Below are 12390 nucleotides of genomic sequence, written 5' to 3' on the forward strand. Positions count from 1 at the left end.
TGACATTATAAACGTACAGTGGCGTAGTGATAGTTTTTATTTGGACAAAAGTACTTGCAAACTTGTTACGAAGTGAATTTTGAAGTTTTTAAGCCAAAATTATTTTTAAAATTCCATTTTAATGACTTTTAAACATCCGGTATCCTACCCTTCCATGTCTTGTTCTTGTATCTTTTTTTCTCACCATTTTCCCGCTCTTTTAAATGTTACCTTCTCAATGAACGACTCTCAAGAATGAATAAAAATAGAAAGTCAAAGGGTTATAAAAACACACAGCACTACCTCAACAAAGCATGGAATTAAATCAGCATCTAAAACTACTACTACTAAGTTTAATTTTAGTTTGATAGTTATTCATTACTATAATCATCAAGAAGCTGATAACAATATAAAAAGACAGAACTTCCTTAACGTTTATATCACTTTACTATTATTAACCGTATTCAAACGATTAGCACCATTTCTAAATGATGGACAACTAATTACAGATATCCGTGACCATCTACATTATTAATCAGAACCTTATTTGATCAATCACATCTTTCAATCTTTAATCATATAGCCATTGATTTGAATATATACGGTATTGCACGACAAGTGAATAGATATTTTTCCAATTGCTGGATTTAAGACCTACGGATATATTTCACGGTTTTTCCCCCCTCGTTTCTATCAGTACATTGAATAGTATCAATAACAATGAATGCAAATCATTTATTTAATAATATATATATTGGCATTACTCTCAGTGCTCTAATTTGAAAGATAGTTGTATTATTGATAATACATCATTAACAGTCAATTGTACGTTGATCAAACATGTGACACGAAATTCAATTATATGTGAGGATAATCCAGATTTACCCGAGGGATCAAAACAGTGTTAATTATTTTGATAATAAGTAATATATGACAACAGATCATTAGAATAAATGCGTTGGAAGTGTAAAAAACAAATAAATAATTAACAAAGAGATTATAGCCAGATAATTCACTCTCTATTTTTTTTCTAAATAATAATAATAATAGTTTATATTCATTTAGCACATACTTACAACTTCTCGTCCAATCAAATTGCTTATATTTGCCTTCTAATTTTCATAGTACATACTTTTCCTGTGTACTAAGTAACTACACATGAATGACCACAAGGGTAAGATTTCATTGTATCGTAATCAAGATATTTAAAACAAAAATTGCCACTGGCTATTTTGAAATAAAATGCTGTGTTCCAAATTAAATTAAATAGTTTGTAATTAGTTTTCATGTTGATTTTTAAATATCCTGCTATTAAAATCTTTGGATCTAAAAATTGTTTTTGACAATTGCAAATTTTATCATTTAAATAAAGGGTAATACATATGGTTCTTTATACCTTGATTAGAGTACAACGATATCTTAAAATTATGATAATGTATCATCCATGCAATTACTTTGTACTCAGAAAAGTGTGTACTATGAAACCTTGTGCAGGAAAATTAAAGTAACTTGTTGATAATTTTTTAAACTTTCTTAAGGAAGGTGATCTATTTCGTCATGAATTGATTGATTTATTGATTATTGGTTGCTTAATGTCCAGTGGCAAATATTTCATGCATGTTCAGGATGATGTCATGAATTGAAAAACTGTGATTATGTCTGAAGATAATGTGCCACCTATATATATATATAAACATATTCTGATAAATCTTTTAGTTTTTACTTTGAAATAATAAAAAAACAAAAAACACAAAACACAAAACCTATAATCTCTGATCTATTGGTAGTTGCTTTTTAATGCCTATCTGCTAGACTATATCTATGGGGACAAACTATCTCTATGTTTAAAATTTATTATAGCTTTAGTTTTACTGTGAAATTAAAAAATGTTTTCAAAACATGTAAAGCTTCCACTGCAATTTAATTATTGCCTGCTTTTGGTCAATTTATTTTGTCATCTTACCATGTAAGAAGAACATGTATAGTAAAACACCGCTTTATATCAGTATACATACTTACACCAGCAGCTACCATCTTTTCATTCTGGAGTGAAGGGCCTTTTGAAATCACATATTTTACAATAATACTAGTGAGTAGATTTACAAAACTTCATTAATGAACTCCTTTTTACAAACACCTGTGATACAAGTAGTCAGCAAAAATAAACTATCAATAGACCAATTAAAAGGATTACTCGAGTAGTAAATATGTGCTAAATTGGATAGTCTATGAAAAGGTATATACTATGAAATTAAGAGCTCGGGGCAAGCCCCTCGCTCTAAATTTCATAGTATATACCTTTCCATAGACTAACCTAGACTAAATATATGAGCTATAGTTAGAGGAATGCGCAATGCTAGGCGGTGTTGAGATAGAAGTGAGAAGTGAAAAGTACATGTTCCAGCCCCGGTCGAGGAGGAAGTAAGAATCAGATCAACTCTAACATTGTTAGTTTGATTTTCTAGGCATACTACTACTAAAATAATTAGGTCCAATATGTAAGCCGGCATGACGTAAAAATATATATTATATATAGATCTGTATTCTATATTAAATTACATGGTTACAGAGATGATAATATACACAATATAACATATTTCGCATGTGTGAAACATAAATAACTGTACTTTAACCTGGAGGACAGACTTTCACTGATATAAAATTAATAGATACACGACTTTTCTAGTAAAACAGGGACTATTTAATGTTATTCAGGGTTATATCTGGTCTATATACCAGCTTTGATAAGTGTTTGGTATTACTATAAATTTTCACTTCTTCGTACTATGAACATCAAAATTATTTTTTTTGTAAAAATATTTCCTTTCTCTATCTGAACTATACCTAACAACAAAATTATTTTTATTTACCTGTGTTTAAAGTAATTGCAAATGGCTGATATTTTTGTTCAAGTATATTGTTTTTCTTAAATTCTTTAACATTTCACAGCGGGATAACATGTTACTTTAATTATTCTTCCCTTAGTTTATTTATTTTGTATTTGCATTGTATCATAGATCAAATTTATTTGTTCAGTGTATGTTCACCGGTGTTAATATGTCTTTTGATTGAGTTAAGCCATTTCAATTGATATTTTATGGTGTGTTTTTCTGTGTTGCGATGTTGCACTATTGTTTCGGATGAGGGTGGGGGTTTGGTGCCATTGGAGCGTTTGGGCCCGCTGCGGTTGTTTGCACCTGTCCTGAGTCGGGGGTCTGGTGTTCGGTGATTGTCGTTTGTTGGTGTGGTTCGTGTGTGTTTCTCGTTTCTCGTTTTTTATATAGATTAGACCGTTGGTTTTCCCGTTTGAATGGTTTTACACTAGTAATTTTTTTTTTGCCCTTTATAGCTTGCTGTTCGGTGTTAGCCAAGGCTCCGTGTTGAAGACCGTACTTTGACCAATAATGGTTTACTTTTATAAATTTTGACTTGGATGAAGGGTTGTCTCATTGGCACTCATACCACATCTTCTTATATCTAACTATTAAAATATAATAGTCCCAGAGTGAAATAATTTTGACTGTAGTGAATACATTATTAAATTGAAGTATATTGACATTTGTATCAATAGTTTTACTGTGAAACTCCCCCTTTACAACGGTGACAAACATCAGCGGTGTACTGACGCCTGAATTATCAAAACATAGTATGTGCAGAAATTATATAATATAATTCATTCATATATTATAATCTACCTGTCATCCATAGAAAGACATAAAATTCAAACTTTAAATCTAAATCTCAAGAAATATGAATTACTCAAAAAGGGCATGTTTTGCCCCAAAACTATATCCACAATATTTCAACCCCCCTTTTTCGGGCACCTTCCACAGGCAACCTGTCTGCAGTCTGGATTACATCGTGTACATACATTTTAACGTTTATTTTTGCGACTAGTAAGTTATTATGTTTTGATATTAAAATACAATCAAATAAATACTGTAGTGCAAGGAAGGCGAAAGATACCAAAGGGCATTCAAACTCATAAATCGAAATTAAACTTACAACCCCATGGCTAAAACAGAAAAAGACCAACAGATACACAATAGTACACAAAACACAACATAGAAAACCAAAGACTGAGTAACACGAATCCCACCAAAAACTAGGGGTGATTTCAAGTGCTCCGGAATGGTAAGCAGATCCTGCTCCACATGTGGAACCCGTAGTGTTGCTCATGTACAAATGTATTGTTTTATCAAGTGGCGATGGAGCGTGGCGGGGGAGGGGGGAGAGGAGCGGTTAAACCAGATTCTTACAAATAAATAGTAAATTTTCAATTACCTCTTGTATCTTGGACATAAAATGATAGATTGTATATTACAATGTATATGATCTGATATTAAATCTATAAATTCAAATGTTATCATTGTCGGTTGGAGACTTTGTAGGCTTAGTGAAACTTTTCAATTTGTACACTTTGAGTAAGAGAAACAAACGCTGCTTTTAAGTATTCAAATGTTGTCTCGTATATTTGAACCTTTTTTTACATGACTTTTAAAAAATATGTTATCCTTACACTCAATTTAGAAGTAGGATCAGAGAAAAAAAATGTCTTGTATAAACTGATATTCCTACTTTATTATAATTCAAATATTCAAATATGCACAGTTTCAATTTCATCTGACGACAAGTAATGGAACACTGTGGAAATGTTTAAGGTGATGGATATTTCAGATTCAATTTATTAATAACATGTTCTAAGGTGACTCATATACTATAGGTTCGGTAATACTTGAACTTTTTGTTCTGTTCTGTATATTTGTTATTTATCTATAATTGTTTTGGGGGAGGAAAAGGAGGGGTCCGGAATTTAAAGTATTCTGGTTCATCTCTCGAATCCAGACTGCGTTTGTCCTCTTGTATTTGAACACTAATTTTCTCCGGACAACAATTCCTTAATTATTAGGGTTGTCTATTTAATTTTCAACTCCATATTTCCAATGTTTACTCGGCCCGGGACAGTCGCCTCTGTTAAAGCAACTGAAAACACAGTCTCCGCGGGGTTTTATTTTGAAAATTTAGGTTTAACTTGCATCTACAAGTTTCTAAGTTCCCATGTAATTTTACGCTGTAATGTTTTTAAAACCTTATTTTTAGATTCATTGTGCATGATCTATTGATGACTCTACAGGAGTAGGCCCAGTAAGACCTCTTTTTTGCCACAAAATATAGCAATTTTACAAAATTGTTAAATGTAAATTTTTAGCTATTTATTGGAAAGAAGAATACTTCTGTTACATAAATATGGGCTTTTTTTGACAATACAATGGACATGTATCGGGTACTAGCATCATTAAGTCATGCTAAATTACCGAAATCTTCAAAATTTTAGCATTTTGGTTAATTTTTAGACAGTTTCCGTCTGAAATGGAAGTGGCCGCATTTGTGTTCATTCTTAATATTTAAATGTAAGTTGTATTTGATGATAATACATAACATATATAAAGGTTGAGAATGAACACGGATGCGGCCGCTTTCATTTTTGACAAAAACCATCTGAAAAGTGACATATTATGGCATATTTGATAGATTTTTCATATTTAAGCTTGAATTTGAGCATCTTTAATGACTAAATCAGTTCAAATCTTCCACATAAACTAATTGAATCGACTGAAGTAGACACTTAAGTGTTTAAAAAGTGTCTTAAATCTTTCATCAGATGAACCTGAAATTTGAGGCCAAAATCGGCCCTTACCGGAATTACTCCTTCATGACTGTCATAAACGTACAAGTAGTAGTATTAGTACTAGTATTTATGTGTAAATGTATAGTTATACATCACTGATTTTCATTTTTTTATGTATGAGCGTTCCTGATTAAGGTTAATCCAGAAAAAAAAACACATTTAAAAAGTATATTTTATATAATTGATAACTATCAACGACTGTTTCCTAGAGGATCGTTTGGAATTTTCTTCTAAGAGTGTGCCCAATATAACTTTACCGTTTGGAAATTTTATATACTTTTCCTCGAAGTTTGATATTTTTGATATTCCTTTTCTTTGTAAATACGTGTATTTCTGGGGATATTGAATGTATCACTTTCAAGATAACAGGGTAATAACGTTTGTATTTTTTCTCTAAACTTGAATGCTTTGATTGTATTTAGTTTGCATGATTTAGAGGATTTCTAACGATCGATACTATGCTTGGGTCGTCATCTTACAACGGCAACTGTTGGTACGAAAGAAAGATATTTCGGTTATCAAAAATATTCATATTTTTTTTTCTATTTTTGTTTTTTTGTTTTTGTTTTTTTTTTAAGTGTTGTACACTTTTTAGACGCATATATACATGTAACTCTTGATTAAATTAAAGAACCTTTGTGAGCATGCTCACATACCCAATACCCATGCATTGTCACAGGGCAAATAAAATCTCACCAAATTCCTCAGTTTAAAGACTGATAACTCCTACAAAAGTCGATCGATAAAAACTTCTTGTGAATATGCACATCTAATATTATGTCCACATTAATTACAAAGTTTCAAAACATTCTGTTTCACAGGATTTGCGCTGACTATTCCAGTATGTTTAAGCAAAAATTCTAAGTTCAAAAGGGCATAACTCCTAGGAAAAGCATCGAATCATATTTTCCTGTCGATGTGCACATCTACATAGTATGTCCTTATTATCTACAAAGCTTCACGAAAATCTGTAGTGTGGTTTCAGAGAAGTTGCGATGACAAACTATTGCAGTAGAGTATTTAAGCCAAAATTTCAAAGGAGCATAACTTCTAGAAAAAAAAGAATCATAATTTCCTGTCGATATGCATATCTACCCAAGCTGTATTTGACAAAACCTTTCGGAATTTTGGATTCTAAGTGCTCTTCAATTGCGTTCCTTATTTTGCAGTTTTAACTTTTTTATTCGAGCGTCATTGATGAGTCTTTTATATCCGTATAAAATTTTAATCCTGGTATCCATACTACTAAAGGAAGAGACCGATTTCATTGAGCCGCAACTCCTCTGAAACCATACAAAGTCGGGAATATTTGTGATATGACGTATAAATGTAGTGTTTTGTACTTCCTAAATTAGTCTTTGAAACAATCTTTTTTCCACAGAAAACGCCAATTTTTTAGAAAATATCAAAATTCGGAGACCGTTATCGATCCGTGTCTTATACGCTTTCGCGCATGCTCAGTCGATTTTTGTCTATTGTGTTACTCATTTTGATCCCTTTTGGTAAGTCAACGGATTTTACGTAGCTCATACGGTTATTGAGTTTAAAGGGTAAACAACTACTGAAAATCACACTTTGCCCCACTTTTCTTAGGGTATTTGATATATTTTTTTTTCAACCGAGATGAATGGGGTCTTTTGCATTATGTTCCTCATTTCCATCTCTTTAAAGAAATAGAATTAAATGCATTAACCGTGTCCAAATCCTTTCTGTGTCTATCTCATTACTGTGTCCCACTCTGTTTCAACACTTGCCCAATTGTACCGCGATTTCGCGGGCTTCTTCTAGTCTATATAAAAATAAGGAGATATCATCGGGTATGATTGCCAATGAGACAACTATCCACTTAAGTTCAGATGAAGTGGATATAAGCAACTATAGGCAACCGTACGGTGTAAAACAATGAGAAAACCTCATACAGAAAAGTAGGCTATAAAAGGCCCCGACATGAAAATATGAGACAATTCAATTAAGTAAACTAACGGCCTATTTTATAACAAAATTGTTTATGAAAAACAAATATTCACATACATGAACCAACGACAACCACTTAACTACAAACTCCTGACTTTGGACAGACACATAAATAATGAGGCGGGGTTAAACATGTTTGAAGGCGCCAACCCTCCTCTGTTTGATTGAAAATGATGCTCTAGAACTTTGAGCCTTCTCAAAATTACTGGGCGACAATCCCGTCCTGCAATTAGACGGATTGTATTAACCAATCTGTAACTTAGTTGGTAGTGAAAAAAACTTTGAATAAAGTATACTGTGAAAACGAAGTCGGTTACCCCATTTTACATCATTTAAACTGAAATTTATGTATCAACAACATATAGTTTTTAAGAAAAATATATGGATTTGAAATTGGAGTGTTGATGATATTAAGACAAACTTAAGAACGTTTTTCGCCAATTTTTATCCAGTAAAGTCCAAATGAAGTGGACGTAAGCAATTATAGGCAACCGTACGGCCTTCAACAATGAGGAAAACCAATACCATATAATCGGCTATAAAAGGCCCCGAAATGAAAAATATGAAACAATTCAATTGAAAAAACTAACGGCCTAATTCATAACAAAACAATTTACGAAAAACAAATATGACAGACATGAACCAACGACAACCACTGAACTACAGATTCCTGACTTGGGACAGACACATAAAGAATGTGGCGGGATTAAACATGTTTGTGAGCGCTGAACCCTCCCCTAACCTGGGACAGTGCTGTAACAGCACAAAAAAAGAAAAAAACTTATAAAAATCAGTTGAGAAAGGCTTAACTCATCAGATCGATAAAAAGCAGAAAAAAATCAAACAAAAACACAGACAGCACGTGACAGGGTATTTAGACATTATCCCTCATCTCTAACAACAACAAAAAAGACACTAAGTATTGATCTGAGAGTACTCGCAGTTACTGACATCTAGTTTAAAGCCAAAAATAACTAATAAAAAAATCATGTATCTAAGACTTAAATATCAATCAGTACACATCCAACATCCAATGGATTTAGTATAAAGACGTCATTAATAGTCAGAAAAAAATATGACATTGTGTAATGCCAAAATATAGGTATCGACAGATTGTAGTACCGTGAAAGTACATATGTGTATAACAATAAAATTTAGAATGGTTTTGGTTTACTGATAATAAAATCAATATTTATACCAATAAAAACAGTATTCAAAGATTTAATTACAGTATTGAATTGGTAACCTTTTAGAATAAGTTTATTTAAAGGATTGATAACTTTACCCGGATCGTATCTGAATTTCCGGGCTCGGTTAACACCATCCCCGTAAAATTTAGGATGTGCTTTTCCGTTTAAAATAAGTTTTCTACAAGTACAGCCAAACTTGCAAACCAAATTTTTGTATCTATTGAAGTATTTAATAATGGTTTTAAGTATTTTTTGGTAAATAAATCCCTGACTCTATAATTTACTAGTAATACATAGATTCCAAAACGTCACTACAGAGACGGGCATAGCGAACGAGTTGGGATATATAAACGCCGTAAGACAGGGCCAAAGGAAAATCATCGTCCAAAAAAGGAAAATTAACAATAGGGAAAGAAAAATCATCCCTTTTGTCGTCATTTTTTTATAAAGTTTCTGGTGTGAAACTGAAATGTCTAAATCTAGGAAAAGACACTTATTGCTGTTAATATTTGATTTATTTAAGGTAAGCTCCTTTGGATAAATTTCGGCAGTATATGTAGAAAATTCTTGATTATTTAACGAAAAACAATCATCAAGATAACGGTAAGTATTGTTGAATTTATCAATTAAATGAAATTTAGACGCGTCTATACTGAGTTTTGCCATACACTGTGATTCATAACAGTACAGGAACAAGTCTGCTATTAAATGGGCACAATCTATGATGGATGTATATACATAGTGTGTCGTTATTATGTACAATGTTTCATGAAATTTTACTGTCAGGTTTCAGAGGAATTGCGACGATAAGAACAGGACTTGACGGAAGGGTTGACGTACGGACTGACGGATGGACAGACGGACGAGTGAAAACATTATACCCTACGCAACTTGGATGGGGTATAATAAATGGAAGATTCATAATATATACATTTTGTGACTGTTACTTCTCATCGGAAAATCAATATTTATTTATAAGCTACTACCAAAAAATTAACACATTCAATCTTTCCCCCCATTATTAAGGTAAAAACTTATATTACAAAGTATATCTTATTCTGTTTCTCAGTTCTCTTATGTAAACGAAGACTGGACATGAACTAAACATAAAAGAAAGAGGAACAGTAATATGCTGCACTTTAAAAGGTCGATTCGTGTTCTTTTTATTTTAAGGATGATATTGTTGTTTATGATCGGATTTTTGTCCAAACCACTAAAATATTTACTGCGAATCAGAAATACGAATTGAAAATAGAAAATAACTACTGATAACTGCGTCTTTGATGATTGTTTTTTTTTATCTAATACATCTGTCTCAAGTTTTAAAGGGAATGGTAGATGATTGAATTTCATAAAAAATAATCAAATAATGAAAACGGATGTCTGTGTATAATTGAATTCATGCAGATGGGTTTGTCGTTGATATCTCGACAGTTTGAACTCTCACAAAGAGAACGATATACAACTGCAAGTCTAACAATGTTGACCTGAATTCAAGACGAGTTGGCTCGGCTATTTAATTTAGAAATATATCATAGACTTTTTTTTCAAATAAGAAGGTATTATATTGCCCGATTAGCTAAATGTGTGAAAACTCTAACATTTTCTATGTTAAATGTTATTTTTTATAGCCAATATGCGGACAGGAGCATCGGTATAATCAATTCTCCAAATGTGTCTAACACCTCACACTACATGATGAACTTGTCATAAACACCAAAAAGTTAGTTTAAAATGCAATAATATACTGTTTAGGGAAAAAAAAAGATCTTAAGTAAATCTAGTTGTTCAAATTATAATCTGGTAAATCAGATGTACGAATGTTGTTGGCGAGTTGTAATCAGATCAAGTTTTATTATACCGTTTTCACACGCATTGTCCTTCCGGAGCACCTGAGATCACCCCGGTTTTTGTAGGGGTTTGTGTTGCTCAATCTTTAGTTTTCTATGTTGTGTTTAGTGTACTGTTGTTTGTTTTTGGCATTTTTGTTTTTATTTTTTTTTTGCCATGGTGTTGTCAATATAAAAATAAGCAGATATGGTATGATTGCCAATGAGACGACTACAGTATCCACCAAAGTTCAAATGAAGTGGATGTAAAAGCAATTATAGACAGCCGTACGGCCTTCAACAATGAGAAAAACCCATACCGTATAGTCGGCTATAAAAGGCCCCGAAATGAAATATGAAACAATTCATTTGAGAAAACTAACGGCCTAATTTATAACAAACAATTTACGAAAAACAAATATGACAGACATGAACCAACGACAACCAATGAACTACAGTTTCCTGATTTGGGACAGGCACATAAAGAATGTGGCGGGGTTAAACATGTTTGAAGGCGCCAACCCTCCCCTTACCTGGGACAGAGCTGTAACAGCACAACATAAGAAAAACTATAAAAATCAGTGGAGAAAGGCTTAACTCATCAGATCGATACAAAGCAGAAAAAAGTCAAACAAAAACACAGACCGGACGTGGCAGGGTATTTATCCATCCCTCATCCCTAACAACAAAAAAGACACTAAGTACGGATCTGAGAGTACTCGCAGTTACTGACAGCTATTTCAAAGACAAACAACTATACAAAAAAATCATGTATCTAAGACTAAAATATCAATCAGCACACATCCAACATTAAATCCGGATTATGTATGAGTGCTAAGCTGCGGATATGTTGTATTAATATTTCATTTTACAGAAAATGAAATTCGACAAAATGTGTTATAAATGGGTATTCACACTAAAAAGATTGCATTTCATATCGCACTTGATACTTATATAAGCATCATTGCAAAATGTGTTCTTAATAATCTAACCTGTAAACTAAAAAAAAAAATCTAAGATTTTATATCATTGCCTTTAACAGTTTCATGGTCAATGAATATTGCATTGAACATTAAGCTAAAAAATTATCAATTATGAATCCATTAGCGAACATTTTATTTTCAATTCAAAGTGCATTTGTCCTTTTTTTAAATTTCAAAATGTGTTATTTTGGAAGTAGTCTTATTTTGCACTTACACCTGAGTTAATTTTCACATCTACATAATTACGTGGTTCGTTTAAAAACTGTTTCTTCTATTTTAGTCTAATTTCACTTTATGGTATTGTCTTTATTATGGATTATATAATGGCTTTAGATGAATTAAATACAGTTAGAAACATAAAATTCAGTGATGTAAATATAAGTTTTCTACAAAATTACCTTCATTTTTTGAAAAAAAAACTTGTATCTTGTATATCACTAATTTAATTTTCCACCGTATAACATAACAAACTATTTTCAGTTTTTCATCGTTCATTAAAAAATAAAATTTCAAGATACAAACCATTTAGATTTAGTCTTTTTAATGCTCGACTAAACTGCTAGCGAAAATTTTGAACCACTCCGTCTGGTGTGCTCGATTACTTTTTAAAAATATCTTTCCGTGACACTTAAAGACATGTTTGAGGGTCTGGATGAAGTTTAACAACTAGAGAATGATGCGCAAAAAGTGCAGAATAAAGGGCAAAAATATAGAGAACAGAGAAAAATAGGCCCGAAAAAATAAAG

The 12390-nt window shown here is 32.1% G+C and overlaps 1 protein-coding gene across 1 annotated transcript in view; it reads left to right on the top strand.

Annotated features, from left to right (window-relative positions):
• The window catches only part of LOC127712017 (atrial natriuretic peptide receptor 1-like), a 58972-nt gene that overhangs the window by 750 nt on the left and 45832 nt on the right, over positions 1-12390 (top strand). The window lies entirely within an intron of this gene.

This window comes from Mytilus californianus, unplaced genomic scaffold, assembly GCF_021869535.1.
Source record: "Mytilus californianus isolate M0D057914Y unplaced genomic scaffold, xbMytCali1.0.p SCAF_8, whole genome shotgun sequence".
Lineage (NCBI taxonomy): Eukaryota > Metazoa > Mollusca > Bivalvia > Mytilida > Mytilidae > Mytilus > Mytilus californianus.